Here is a 13480-nt window from a genome sequence, read left to right as displayed (position 1 = left end):
ATGTGGGAGGATATAAGGATAGCCTGGGTTCACGCCTCTTCAACTAGGCTATTGTAGGTCTTACGATACGCAGGGTACCGGAACGGTGCCGGAATCTGCATTAAAATAGATTTTCAATTTGTTTCTTTCCTTTCTTTTCTTTCTTTCTTTCTTTCTTTCTTTCTTTCTTTCTTTCTTTCTTTCTTTCTCCCTTTCTTTCTTTCTTTCTTTTTCTCTTTCTCTCCTTTCATTCTTCAGCTCATCTAAGTTACTATGATGCTCACTGGAACCCCTGTGACACATATCAAGTTTCTTTTTTATTTATTTATTTATTTATTTATTTATTTATTTATTTATTTATTTATTTATTTATTTATTTATTTATTTATTTATTTATTTATTTGCAAGTGGTTTAACGTCACACAAAGATATCGAATGTTGATATGCGCATTAGAAAGACTTTTTTGAGACTTTGTGTTGAGTGTAACATAGGCGCAATGGGTAGGACAAGATTAAAGAGTATAAAAACTTTTTCATTTTGGTTTGCAGAATAATGCTGAAAGTGAGATGGGCAGATTATACTCAAATGAAGGGGATGGATGAATTATTAAACAGCATAATACTGAGGTATAAACAAAATAATGATATCTAACTTCGGATACGACTGGAAGGGCTGTGACCGTGGCTTTAATTAAGGTACAGCCCCAGCATTTGCCAGGCGTGAAAATGGGAAACCACGAAAAACCGTCGTCAGGGACGTTGACGGTGAGATTTGAACACATTTCCCGAATGCATGCTCACAGGTGATTTGTTGAGTTTTAATGTTCGACTTAGTATTACATCAAGTTATCAAAAGTTTTCAGTGATATTAAAAAAAGGGCTAGGTTTGAGAGGGTAGTGTTTACAGTTTCAAACTATTGATCGGGCACTTTCCTGGTATCAAAAGGGTAGCCATTGAAGACCATTTTCAGGGTTACCGATTGTGTAACTCGAACCCATCATCTCTCGAATGCAAGCTTATAGACGTACAATTAGCAATGTGTAACCAACTCACTGGATATTTGGTTTTTCTTTCTTTCTTTCTTTCTTTCTTTCTTTCTTTCTTTCTTTCTTTTTTTTTTTTTTTTTTTTTGCTAGTTGCTTTACGTCGCACCGACACAGATAGGTTTTATGGCGACGATGGGACAGGAAAGGCCTAGGATTGGGAAGGAAGCGTCCGTGACCTTAATTAACGTACAGCCCCAGAATTTACCTGGTGTGAAAATGGGAAACCACGGGAAACCAACTTCAGGGCTGCCGATAGTGGGGTTCGAAACCACTATCTCCCGGATGCGAGCTCACAGCTGCGCGCTCCTAACCGCACGGCCCACTCGCCCGGTGTTTGGGGTTTTGATGATAATGATGATGCTTGTTTTTTAAGGGGCCTAACATCGAAGGTCATCGGCCCCGTTTGGGGTTTTAGCCGGCATTTGAAATGAAGTTCCTTCGTTGATATTATATGTTTTTTCAAGAGGAAATTCGGCCTTAAGATACATGGGGCTTCAAATTTCGGACACCGGTGTGAAGAGCCTACAGCTAAATCACTAAGTTAATAACGTGAAGAGGGACTTTAGTGACATCTACTGATATGAGACCTCGTATTGAAGCATCTGACTGCGGTAGAAAACAAATCCTTAGAAAATGAAGTGAAATGTCTCTTAGTGCCGGGAGTGTCCGAGGACATGTTTGGCTCGCCTGTGCAGGTCTTTTGATTGGACGCCCGTAGGCGACCTACGCGTCGTAATGAGGATGAAATGGTGATGAAGACAACACATACACCCAGACCTCGTGCCAGCAGAATTAACCAATTAGGGTAGGTGGGGGCAATACCCGGACAGCTCCTATTACCGGACACTCGTAGCGCCAGCTGTGTTTTCGCCCTCTTGCAGTAGAGTGAATGGCAGGACTCCCGTGGTTCTTCCTCCACACAATATCAAAATTGCCCCCACCTACCCTAATTGGTTAATTCTGCTGGCACGAGGTCTGGGTGTATGTGTTGTCTTCATCACCATTTCATCCTCATTACGACGCGTAGGTCGCCTACGGGCGTCCAATCAAAAGACCTGCACAGGCGAGCCAAACATGTCCTATACTTTTCCTTGACTGTATATTTATTATAATTTTTCGTTTCATTTAACTTGAAAAAATGTTCAACCTGATAGTAAGGGAATCTATAGTATTGAAGATGAAGGCAATGTGTGGGTGGTAATATGTAGGTCACGGCACGTGTGATGATGACGGGAAATTTGAATAATGGACAGACTTGTTCCTATTTCCGGACGTGTTGTACTCCCTCCCAGTGGTTACCTGTACTATGTAACATCGCTTCACCCCATCTTAGGAGACAGCAAGCTCTTGTTCATCTGTGGTGTAAGATCATGGAAAATGATGCTCTTCCAATTCATCATAATGTCAAATGTCTTTCCAAACCGGGATTGAAAGCAAGAAAGCCAGCTTACAAGACGGCTGTAGATCTTACGTTAACCAGGTTCAACCTCCGCAATGCCTGGAGAGATGAATGGTTAAACTCGACACCTCATGGCTTACTTTCAATCAGTGATCCTACTACAAGGCTTGCTGGCTTTAATCTACCTCGGACAGTCTGGTCAAGGTTAAATCGGATTCGATATGGTACTGGTCGAACTGGTGCAGCCCTATATAAATGGGGTTGGATAAATTCTCCCCAATGTGACTGCGGTTTTGAATTGCAAACCATCAAGCACGTTGTGCAGGCGTGCCCTCTACGTGCATATCCCGGCTCCACTCAGCAACTCCAGAAGGAATTAGATGGATTGCAGACTTTTCTATCCATATTTGAAAAGTGGTCTTATTGTCTTGTAAGCATCATACGCTATTAATGATAATCTAATCAACTTATCGGGAGCTCCTCAAATTTAAGGCGACCGAGCATCATGAGGCAAACTCCACACTACTGGAGTTCCAATATTGAACACACCTCTTGCCTCAGTGGTGGAAAATGATCTCATGATCTTGAAGATGTGTTAATTTGTTTATAATTAAGAAATAAAATGTGAACAGTATAATATCAAACCCCTACCCACTCGATACTTCGACGTGCTTGTTCTGCATCGAAACTTGGGGACGCGGCCCTGACGCAGCCCCATTTGAATTGATAACTAAAAATGCAAAGACTATGAACTTCTCATGACTTTGCCTGTCTTCCAGTAACGTGGAAACCATTTCTTAACCTCACGGGTGATTATTGTTTAATTTTTTTTTTTTTTTGCTTTACGTCGCACCGACACAGATAGGTCTTATGGCGACAATGATTATTGTTTTAAGAGGAAGTAAAATTGGACAAGTATCCTCTATATAACTCTAATCAGAGAGAAAGAAATTGAAGGATTCCGACACTTCAAAAACTGAAGGTATCGGCCAAAGGAAGACAAGGGCCACTAAGTGTATGAAAATGAAAGACTCTTAGGCCTCGTGTGCTCTAATACCATCAGAGTCGGAAAAAAAAAAAAACTCTCGTTTCCCATGTTCTCACCACGCAAACGCACCTAATTAAGACCACGGTCACTTCCTTCCCACTCTTAGCCCTTTCCTATCCCATCGTCGCCATAAGACCTATCTGTGTCCGTGCAACCTACAACAAATTGAAAAAAATGTCCATCCCTCAAACTGTTCCAAACTTCTTCGTCCATTCAACATACTGCTGATTTATGATTTCATAATTTTCTTTTCTTACTATGCATTCGTATTGGTTTTGCATTAGGTACATTTGCACCGGAGTTTTCAGTCTACCTCTATGGATTAAGGAGGTATTTCAATTTCGTGTGGCTATTTCTAGCCGAGTGCAACCCTTGTAAGGCAGACCCTCCGACGAGGGCGGGCGGCATCTGCCATGTATAGGTAACAGCGTGTTATTGTGGTGGAGGATAGTGTTGTGTGTGGTGTGCGAGTTGCAGGGATGTTGGGGACAGCACAAACACCCAGCCCCCGAGCCATGGGAATTAACCAATGAAGGTTAAAATCCCCGACCCGGCCGGGAATCGAACCCGGGACCCTCTGAACCGAAGGCCAGTACGCTGACCATTCAGCCAACGAGTCGGGCAACTGAACCGGTATGGCTACTTGAACTGGGAATATGGTTTATTTTGATATGGACAGTTACAATGTTTAGTAAAGTGTATGTTGGAGTACAGGCTACCACTCATAACTCAACTTGTTGCCGCCTTTGTGGTGTAGTGGTTAGTGTGATTAGCTGCCATTCCCGGAGGCCGGCGTTGGAAAATTTGGAAAGTGGTACGAGGGCTGGAACGGCCTCGAGAGGTCAACTGCCTGGTGTGAAAATCGGAAACCACAGAAAACCATATTCTGACCTGCCAACGAATCGATTCGAACCCACCATCTCCCGAATGCAAGCTCACACGTACGCTAGCCTAACCGCAAGAACAATCCACTCGGTGATCTATACAGTAGAATATCTCTTATCAACAGTATATTTTATTAATTAATTTAGTATTGTATTCCTATTTCACACAACTGAAAGATAATATTATAATGTTATTGGCTTTACGTCCCACTAACTACTTTTTTACGGTTTTCAGAGCCGCCGAGGTACCGGAATTTAGTCCCGCAGTAGTTCTTTTACGTGCGAGTAAATCTGCCGACACGAGGCTGACGTAATGAGCACCTTCAAGTAGCACCGGACTGAGCCAGGATCGAACCTTCCAAGTTGGGTTCAGAAGGCCAGCGCCTCAACCGTCTGAGCCAATCAGACCGGCATAACTTGAGGACTTTCATGATGTATAACGTTGAATCTACTCAAGGATGCTGTATGGCGTACTAATATTTCAGCATATTAAAGTTGGAATATTGTTTGACTCTAAGGCTGATTGACCCCAGATTCGGTTCATAGTTGGGTACAGCATTCTAACAGCCTTTGGTTGACTTCTCTGCAATCTAGTGTTAGTGTTCAGCTGTATACACATCTCTTCATCCACAAGACAGCTCACTACCAACAAACACAGAAACACGTAATGGTGGATACATCCCTCAACATAGGGTTGTCGTCAAGAAGAATATCCATATGCAGCAGTGTTAACCCCAAGAAATAGAAAAATATGCCATGAAGAAGAAACTCGGAATATAATAATCATTATTATCATCATTTTAAAGACGCGATTTTAGTAATATATCATGAAAGAGTACCTCATCCCACCAACGAAAGTATGTTCAAGTGATATAGATAAGACGTATGGCGTTAGAAAGGGACAAATCAGAGCTGTATTTTTGTGAAGCTAAAATGCTTTGCGGTAGAAGTTAACATCCATATACGGTTCAGAAAAAGAGATACCACGTGCATTGCCTATTTATAACAGCGATTGCAGAAAGCAGCAGAGCTCCATAGCTCTGAAGAGTCGGCCACTCCACGAAGAGAGCTCAACAAACATGGAGTTGCACAACTGAAAACCACTGCACACTGTAGTGGCTGTTCGCAACAAGTTATTAGCGAACGAACTGTATTGGAGCTAGTCTCATGACGGCCCTCAGGAGACAGCCGGCGTTTCACTGTGTTCAGCTCCGAATGTAAATCCTGAGGCGCAGAATAAACATGGGATATTTGTTCTGCCAGAGAACGATAAAAAAAGTAAAAAACGTTTACCCGTAAAACGAGATAGAGTTTATAGAACTTGATATAAACATATACACAGATCTACGTACGTACACTCGAGTGCACGGAATCTTGCTGATATAGAAACAGTGGTTTATGTTGGTGATGGAATGTTACAACACTTTTGTCCGCCCAATGCCAAACTCTTTTCTGGTTAAAGCAGTTTCCATACCTTGATTGGCAGCCTACCCTTATAATTTGTCCGCGTTCGGTGGATACAAGTTGAGTCTAACGAGGACAACATAGCCGTTCGCAGCAAGCTATAACAGTATTAGAGCTAGTCTCTTAACAACCCTCAGGGGCCAGTGGGCTTTACGTTGGAGCATCGGTTGGTGACCACGGTTTGCGTATATAAGCCTGGCATTGCCCCCACTTACTTTCATCTTTCCTTTGCGGCCTCTCTCGCTCTATTCTTGTTCTCTTTCTAATCCGAAGATGTCAGGCTCGTGAGGCTTTGGAAGTATTCCATATTCATGTCATTAAGGCCCTTTTCTTTCTTTTGGCGATATCTTCGTTCTTCGGAGTATCAAACTTCTTCTGCTTTTCCTTCTGATTATTCCTTATTTTGACCGGCTCCATGGCAAAATGGTTACTGTACTGGCCTTTGGTCCAAGGGGTCCCGGGTTTCGATTCCCGGTTAGTTCGGGATTTTAACCTTCATGGTTAATTCCGATGGTTCGGGGGCTGGGTGTGTGTGCCAACTGCAGCATTAGAATTCACCATACTTAGGGCCCCATTCTCATGGACGTGCAGGTAACCTACAAGGCGTCAACTCCAACAACCTGCACCAGGCCTCCACGCATAACTAGTGTAAAGCCAGTCTCTTTTTGACCCTACTTTGTCTTGGATTTCATATTGGCCATCCGTGCTGTGCAAGGTATTTTCAGTATACGTCGATACACCCACATCTGAAAAGCTTTCAGTTTATGCTGTTTTGAAAGTCCCTGATTCGACTCGATATAGGAGGACAGACTAAAAGCGGTTAATAAATCTCATTCGTTGATTTATATTGAACTGAGGCTTCCTGTCTGTTAATTCTTAGTCTTGATTATTACGTTTTGATTTAGTTAGTGATCAATCCAGCAGCCAATGTACCTGAATATGTTTACTCTTCAAAGCACAAGTTACTTTACGTCACACCGACATAGATAGCTCTTATGGCGACGATGGGAAAGGAGAGGGATAGGTGGGAAGGAATCAACCGTGGCCTTAATTGAGGTACAGCCCCGGCATTTCTCTGGTGTGAAAATGGGAAACCACGGAAAACCATCTCTAGGACCGCCGACAGTGGGGCTTGAATCCACATCTGCCGAATGCAAGCTCACATCTGTGCACCCCTAACCACAAGTGGAAATTCTCTAATTCACATCCAAGACATTGTAAATCATAGCTTGCATGCTTCGACACAGTTTCGTTCAAAATAAAATAAAATAAAATAAAAATAATAAAAATGCGCTTGGTATTTAAAAGTTCCTCGCAGATACTTTGTTTCATAAACAATTCAACCTATAGATATAATGTTTGTTGTGGGTATTCACGGGATTTTTTATCTATACGGAAGGAGAATTATATTTTGAAAATAATTAAAATTATGTTTGGTAAAATATTAATTGCGAAGAACTACAATACCATACATTCATTCGTTTTGAATGACTATGCATAGAATTTGTAAAAAACAGGAAAATGAAACCATGTCAGTTAATATCGTGCGTACCGAGCTCGATAGCTGCAGTCGCTTAAGTGCGGGCAGTATCCAGTATTCGGGAGATAGTAGGTTCGAACCCCACTGTCGGCAGCCCTGAAAATGGTTTTCCGTGGTTTCCCATTTTCACACTAGGCAAATGCTGGGGCTGTACCTTAATTAACGCCACGGCCGCTTCCTTCCAACTCCTAGCCCTTCCCTGTCCCATCGTCGCCATAAGACCTATCTGTGTCGGTGCGACGTAAAGCAACTAGCAAAATTAAAAAAAAATACCGTGCGCAGTATAAATAGCACACGAATATTTGAAAAGAGTGGAGGGGGGCTTGCAATTATGGTGTCTTACTTTCTACTGTACTCCAATCAACATCTTGTTGCAAATGATCGAACGGAAGGACATTACTCCTTTGACGTACCAAATGTGCTCTCTCTCGCTTGACTGTGACGTATGCTTGACACGTAAGCTGCCTGCAGTTACGCCAAGCCAGCCCAGCCACACTGGAGTAGTCTCAACGGGCGCCCGGCTGGGCAATTCTGGGCTAGATTGATATCTCATATAGGAAGACAGTTGGAGAGATGTTTTAGTTCGGAGCAATTAACCCCAGTCTGGATTAATTTGTTTCAATTTTAGGCCTAATGAGCCGAGAGTCAACCGGGTAAACTCGGAACTACAACGGTGTGTTGCAATTAGGTGGTCAACTGATACAAACATCTTACAGGCTAGAACTTCATTCAAATACATATCTAGTATTTATACAGTACCGTCTGGAAATCAAAGAAGAATTTGGTAAGGCATCGCACTTCAAGGAGAGGCAATCAAAACACTGATACTGACGATGATATTGTCATTTTATCTGAGTCTACAGAAGATCTGGAGAAAATGCTGAATGGTATGAACACAGTCTTGGAGAAGGTGTACAAGAGTGTAATAAAATAAATCGAAAACAAAACTAATCGATTCAAGTCAAAAGTCAGGTGATGCAGGAAAGATTAGATTAAGAAATGACTTCCTAAAGGAGGGAATGCAATACTCTTACGTGTGTATTAGAATAACTAAGGATGGTAGAGTGAGGATGATATAAAGTGGAGACCGACATAAGCAAGGAAAGCCTTTGTTAGTAGGAGAAATTGGGCCACATCAAACAATGATAAATGAATACTAGAAAAATGTTTTGATGATTTTTGTGTGGCGTGTAGCATTATATAGAAGTCAGAAACTGAAAATAACGAATGCAGATATAAAGAGGTTATATGGTGTTACAAAGGAATGCTGAAGGTGAAGTGGGTAGATCAACTCGCAACTGAGGAGATTCTGAATCGATTTGGTGATGAGAGAATCTACTTGGCGAAATTTTATCATAAAAAGGAATGGATTAACAGAAAACGTCCTGAGACACCGAGGACTTGATCATTTGGCTTTTGAGGGAAGTTTGGACGGTAAGAGCAATAGAGGAATATGAACAAATATATTAGAGTAGGCCTAGATCTACAAAATAGCAGTTACGTAGAAATGAAAAGATTAGCATAGAATACGGTGGCATGAAGAGTTGCATCAGACCAGTCTACGGACTGTATATAGAACAGAAACAATGTGTCGGTACTTTTATAAGACAGATCAGGATGATATCACAAATTACACGATTCCTATTGTTTTTGACATAATTTAACGAATTATAATAGTGTAACTTTCAACTACTTAGAGCTGTTATATAATCCTGACAGAAGTGTGAAAGAGACATTCTTAGATATATTAGGAAATACCAGTACGTCTTCGAGGAATTGTAAACGTTGTTTACGTTATTCTAAAATTACTTGAGAAAGACGAAACAGGATGCAATGTATTCATACATTTTAACTAAAAATTTACTTTGCATCCGGGAGATAGTGGGTTAGAACCCCACTGTCGGCAGCCCTCAAAATGGTTTTCTGTGGTTTCCTATTTTCATATCAGGCAAATGCTGGGGCCACGGCCGCTTCCTTCCCACTCCTAGCCCTTTCCTCTCCCATCGTCGCCATAAGACCTATCTGTGTCGGAGCGACGTAAAGCAAATTGTAAAAAGAAAAAAAACTATCGAAAATAAATTGGTGGGAGCTGTATTGTTGGAGCCACGACCGTAGATCTTGTGGGCATAGAATAAGTCACATTGGTGTGAGAAATAAGTAAATGAGCAGAATCTAGGTGTCTTTCTCTTGCCTGGGCTCTCCTTTTGTGAATAGTGTCAAATGATACTATTTACAATCGTCATGGATTCGATTACATCTTCTTGAGTGTCTTCGGCCTTGTTTATCTTCATAGGCTAGACCTCAGCTGTAGACGTACTCTGTTGTTGTTTGCATGTTCGGCCACCTCGGGCTTCTTAGGATCCCTTACACTCAGACAAGGATATTTTGGGCGTTCTCTCTTATTGATTCCATTTGTGGTAGGCTTTAACCTTCTTTAAAATAAGATATTGAGCCATTTCGAAAGTTTTCATGAAGTTCACAAATATTTTACAATTTTTCACATACCTAATACAATTTTCTCATAAATATTACTATAGTTATCGATAGAACTCATCTCGCGGTATGTGGTATCAGGTTACATCCCAGAGTTATTCTAATTTCACCGCATTCTGCGTACTTCGATTTCACCACAGAATGGCGGATATGTGTGCCATTCACAGTTGCGCTCTCTGACCTTAAACTAATTGAGTAGACTCGTTGGACGTTCCTCCTTCTAAGTCAGTTATTGTATTTTGCTAGCTTTTATAGTTTTTATATTAATGGTGGTGAAATTTTTTTACAATTGGCTTTACGTCGCACCGACACAGATACCTACGTCTTACAGGGACTATAGGACGGGAAAGGGCTAGGATTGGAAAGGAAGCAACCGTGGCCTTTAGTAAGGTACAGCTCGAGAATTTGCCTTGCGCGAATATGGGAAACCACGAAAACCAGGACTGCCCACAGTGTGGTTCGAACTACCTCCAGAAAGCAAGTTCACAACTGCGCGCCCCAAACCGCACGACCAACTTGCTCGTTGATTATTGTTTTAAGAGCAAGTACAACTAGGTAAACATCCTCTAGTAGCAAAAATCAGAGGAAAAAATGGAAGGAGTTCCACACTTCGAAAAATGAAGGTATTGGCCAAAGAAAAATAACTGCCACGATGGGCGTGAAAATATAAGAGACTCCCTAGGCCTCGAAAACAGGCTACCGCCGGGGTTAGAAGAGAATAAGAGTTGGTCATGACAGGACTCAGCTAAGGGTACCGTGGTCGCCTACACACGTTCCCTAGTTAAGAGCCCCTGGGCTCCTTTTGGCTACCTCTTATGACAGGGAGGGCATATCGTGGGTGTTATTCGCCTCCCTCCCTTCCACAGGGGAAAGTTCTGATATTATTGAAGGAAGTCTAATATACACGGTATATGTTACATTTTTACCGAAGAACCCAATATTAAAACTAGAAAACAGAAATATTTTACGTCAAAATATATCCCAGTATTAACGCTAAAGCGGAATGTACGTGTGCATGACTCGAGAAAGAATTAAATTAACAAGAATGGAGCACGGTACACAGTAGCCTATGCATCCGCACCCATTGATCAATCAATCAATCAATCAATCAATCAATCAATCAATCAATCAATCAATCAATCAATCAATACTGATCAGCATTTAGGGCAGTAGCGCAGGTGGCAGATTCCATATCTGTTATTTTCCTAGCCTTTTCTTAAATGATTGCACAGAAATTGGGAATTTATTGAACATCTTCCTTGATAAGTTATGCCAATCCCTAATTCCCCTTCCTATAAACCAATATTTGACCTAATTTGCCCTCTTGAATTCCAACTTTTGATGAACAAGCGACTGGAAGCTTCTCTAAATTGACAGCTAGGTCACTGTTTCCATAATAACAAGTTCTCCGCAGGTGGGTGACATTTCGACAATAGCACTGCATGTTCTTTGTTCTTATTGTTGACCACTCGAATGTACCCGTTGTTGATGAGCAGATTCTTAGCAGTGTCCCTGACTGCTGTTTGCACCCATCGTTGACGTGTAAACTTAGGTCACTCGCACACCAAATGGCAGCTTAAGGGCAGAAGTGCATTACTCGTTCAACTGAACCGTCCCATGGTCTGTGAACATAAATATTTTCCGTCAAATAATATACAAACTCCCAATTTTTCCTGATGGAGTTACAAACTGGAGCGATGGTTGAACTTTTCCTTCAGCAATGGATTAAAATACCGACTTTCTTCCTAATTCATCGAGACATATAGCGCTCAATGGTTGAGTGGCCTATAATGTTGTTTTAACACGCAAAAGATTAGTGTAAGTTTGGAATTTATTGTGTTGAGTTTGATTATGTTACTTTTTCTTCTTCTTTTTCTTAATCCGTTTACCCTCCTGGGTTGGTTTTACCCTCGGACTCAGCGAGGGATCCCACCTCTACCGCCTCGGGGGCAGTGTCCTGGAGCTTCAGATTTCGGGTAGGGGATACAACTGGGGAGGAGGAACAGTACCTCGCCCAGGTGGCCTCACCTGCTATGCTGAACAGGGGCCTTGTGGGGAGATGATAAGATTGGAAGGGATATATAAGGAAGAAGGAAGTAAACGGCCTTCGCCTTACGTTACGTACCATCCCGGCATTTGCCTGGTGGAGAAGTTGGAAATCACGGAAAACCACTTCCAGGATGGCTGAGCTGGGAATCGAACCCACATCTACTCAGTAGACCTTTCGAGGCTGAGTGGACCCCGTTCCAGCCCTCGTAACACTTTTCAAATTTCGTGGCAGAGCCGGGAATCGAACGTGGACCTCCAGGGGTGGCAGATAATCACGCTAACCACTACACCACAGAAGCGGACATGTTACTTTTCATATATTTAGATTTTGTTGACTACGAGCTTTATTTTATCATTACTTCTTAATTTTACTTAAAAATTACTGCAGTTAGGAATATTTAATAGAATTTTGGTAGAAAATAGAATTCTAATTCCACGTGCTGGGCATCATTTTGCGATAGGCCTAACCTTTCCCTCAATATGTTAGTTTTTAGCAGATAAAACAGGCGCATGTATACGATGTACAAACGTACATGGTATTGCAGTGTACGTGCTTCGCATTTAGTATTTTATCAGGCTTAATTTTTATTAATAGTATATGGGCCGATGAACTTAGATGTTAGGCCCCTTTACAAAAAGCAACAAGCATCAAACATCATTAATAGGTATCACCATGTAGTTCACCTCCCATGTAGATACAAACCCGGGGGATACTCAAACAGCCGGGGTGAGTGACTCAGACGTTTGAGGCGCTGGCCTTCTGATCTCAACTTGGCAGTTTCGAGTCTGGCTCAGTTCCGGTGGTATTTGAAGGTGCTCAAATACGTCAGCCTCGTGTCGGTAGATTTACTGGCACGTAAAAGAACTCCTGCGTGACAAAATTCCGACACCTCGGCGTCTCCGAAAACCGTAAAAGTTGTTAGTAGGACTTAAAGCAAATAATATAATTATTGTACTCGAACAAACATATCTGTAGGTCCAGTTGTTTTTAAGAAATGTGTACCTATCGGGAAACTTATACAATGCACACATTCTTCTTTTGAGAGATTTTACATTCTTACTTTTAAACGATTGCAAGTTTGAAACGGTTATATTATGCAAAATAGAAATGAGCCTGTGAATGAACTGAAGAGGTCAGAAATGTCAAGTTAATTGGTTTTGCATTTTAGTGTGATTGAGCAAGAAACAAACAGATCGTATCTCAGTCTTAAACTACGAAATGATTTTGCAAATATTCTCACAAATAATGACTTTCTAGCTCAATATTTTGATGTAAAATCTAATAAGTCACATGAGAGGTTTCGCGGAAAAGTTTGTGCAAAAACTCATGAAATGTCAGCCAGTGATTTAGAAGTTGTGGTTCTATTAACGTTGAAGTCACTATTAGATTTGCACACTGTTGATCAAGAATCGTGAACAATTCACTAATTACTTACCTCCGACCAATCTCTTTCTCCCAAGTGGGAGGGGGCGTTACAATACATCCACGACAGTTCCTACCTGTTGTAAGCGGTAACTGAAAGGGAACCCGGGGCTCTCATTTGGGTGCGTGTGTTGGCAACCACGGTTCGCCGAGC

The sequence above is a fragment of the Anabrus simplex genome, chromosome 7 (genome assembly GCF_040414725.1).
Source record: "Anabrus simplex isolate iqAnaSimp1 chromosome 7, ASM4041472v1, whole genome shotgun sequence".
NCBI lineage: Eukaryota > Metazoa > Arthropoda > Insecta > Orthoptera > Tettigoniidae > Anabrus > Anabrus simplex.
This window is presented reverse-complemented; position numbering follows the sequence as displayed.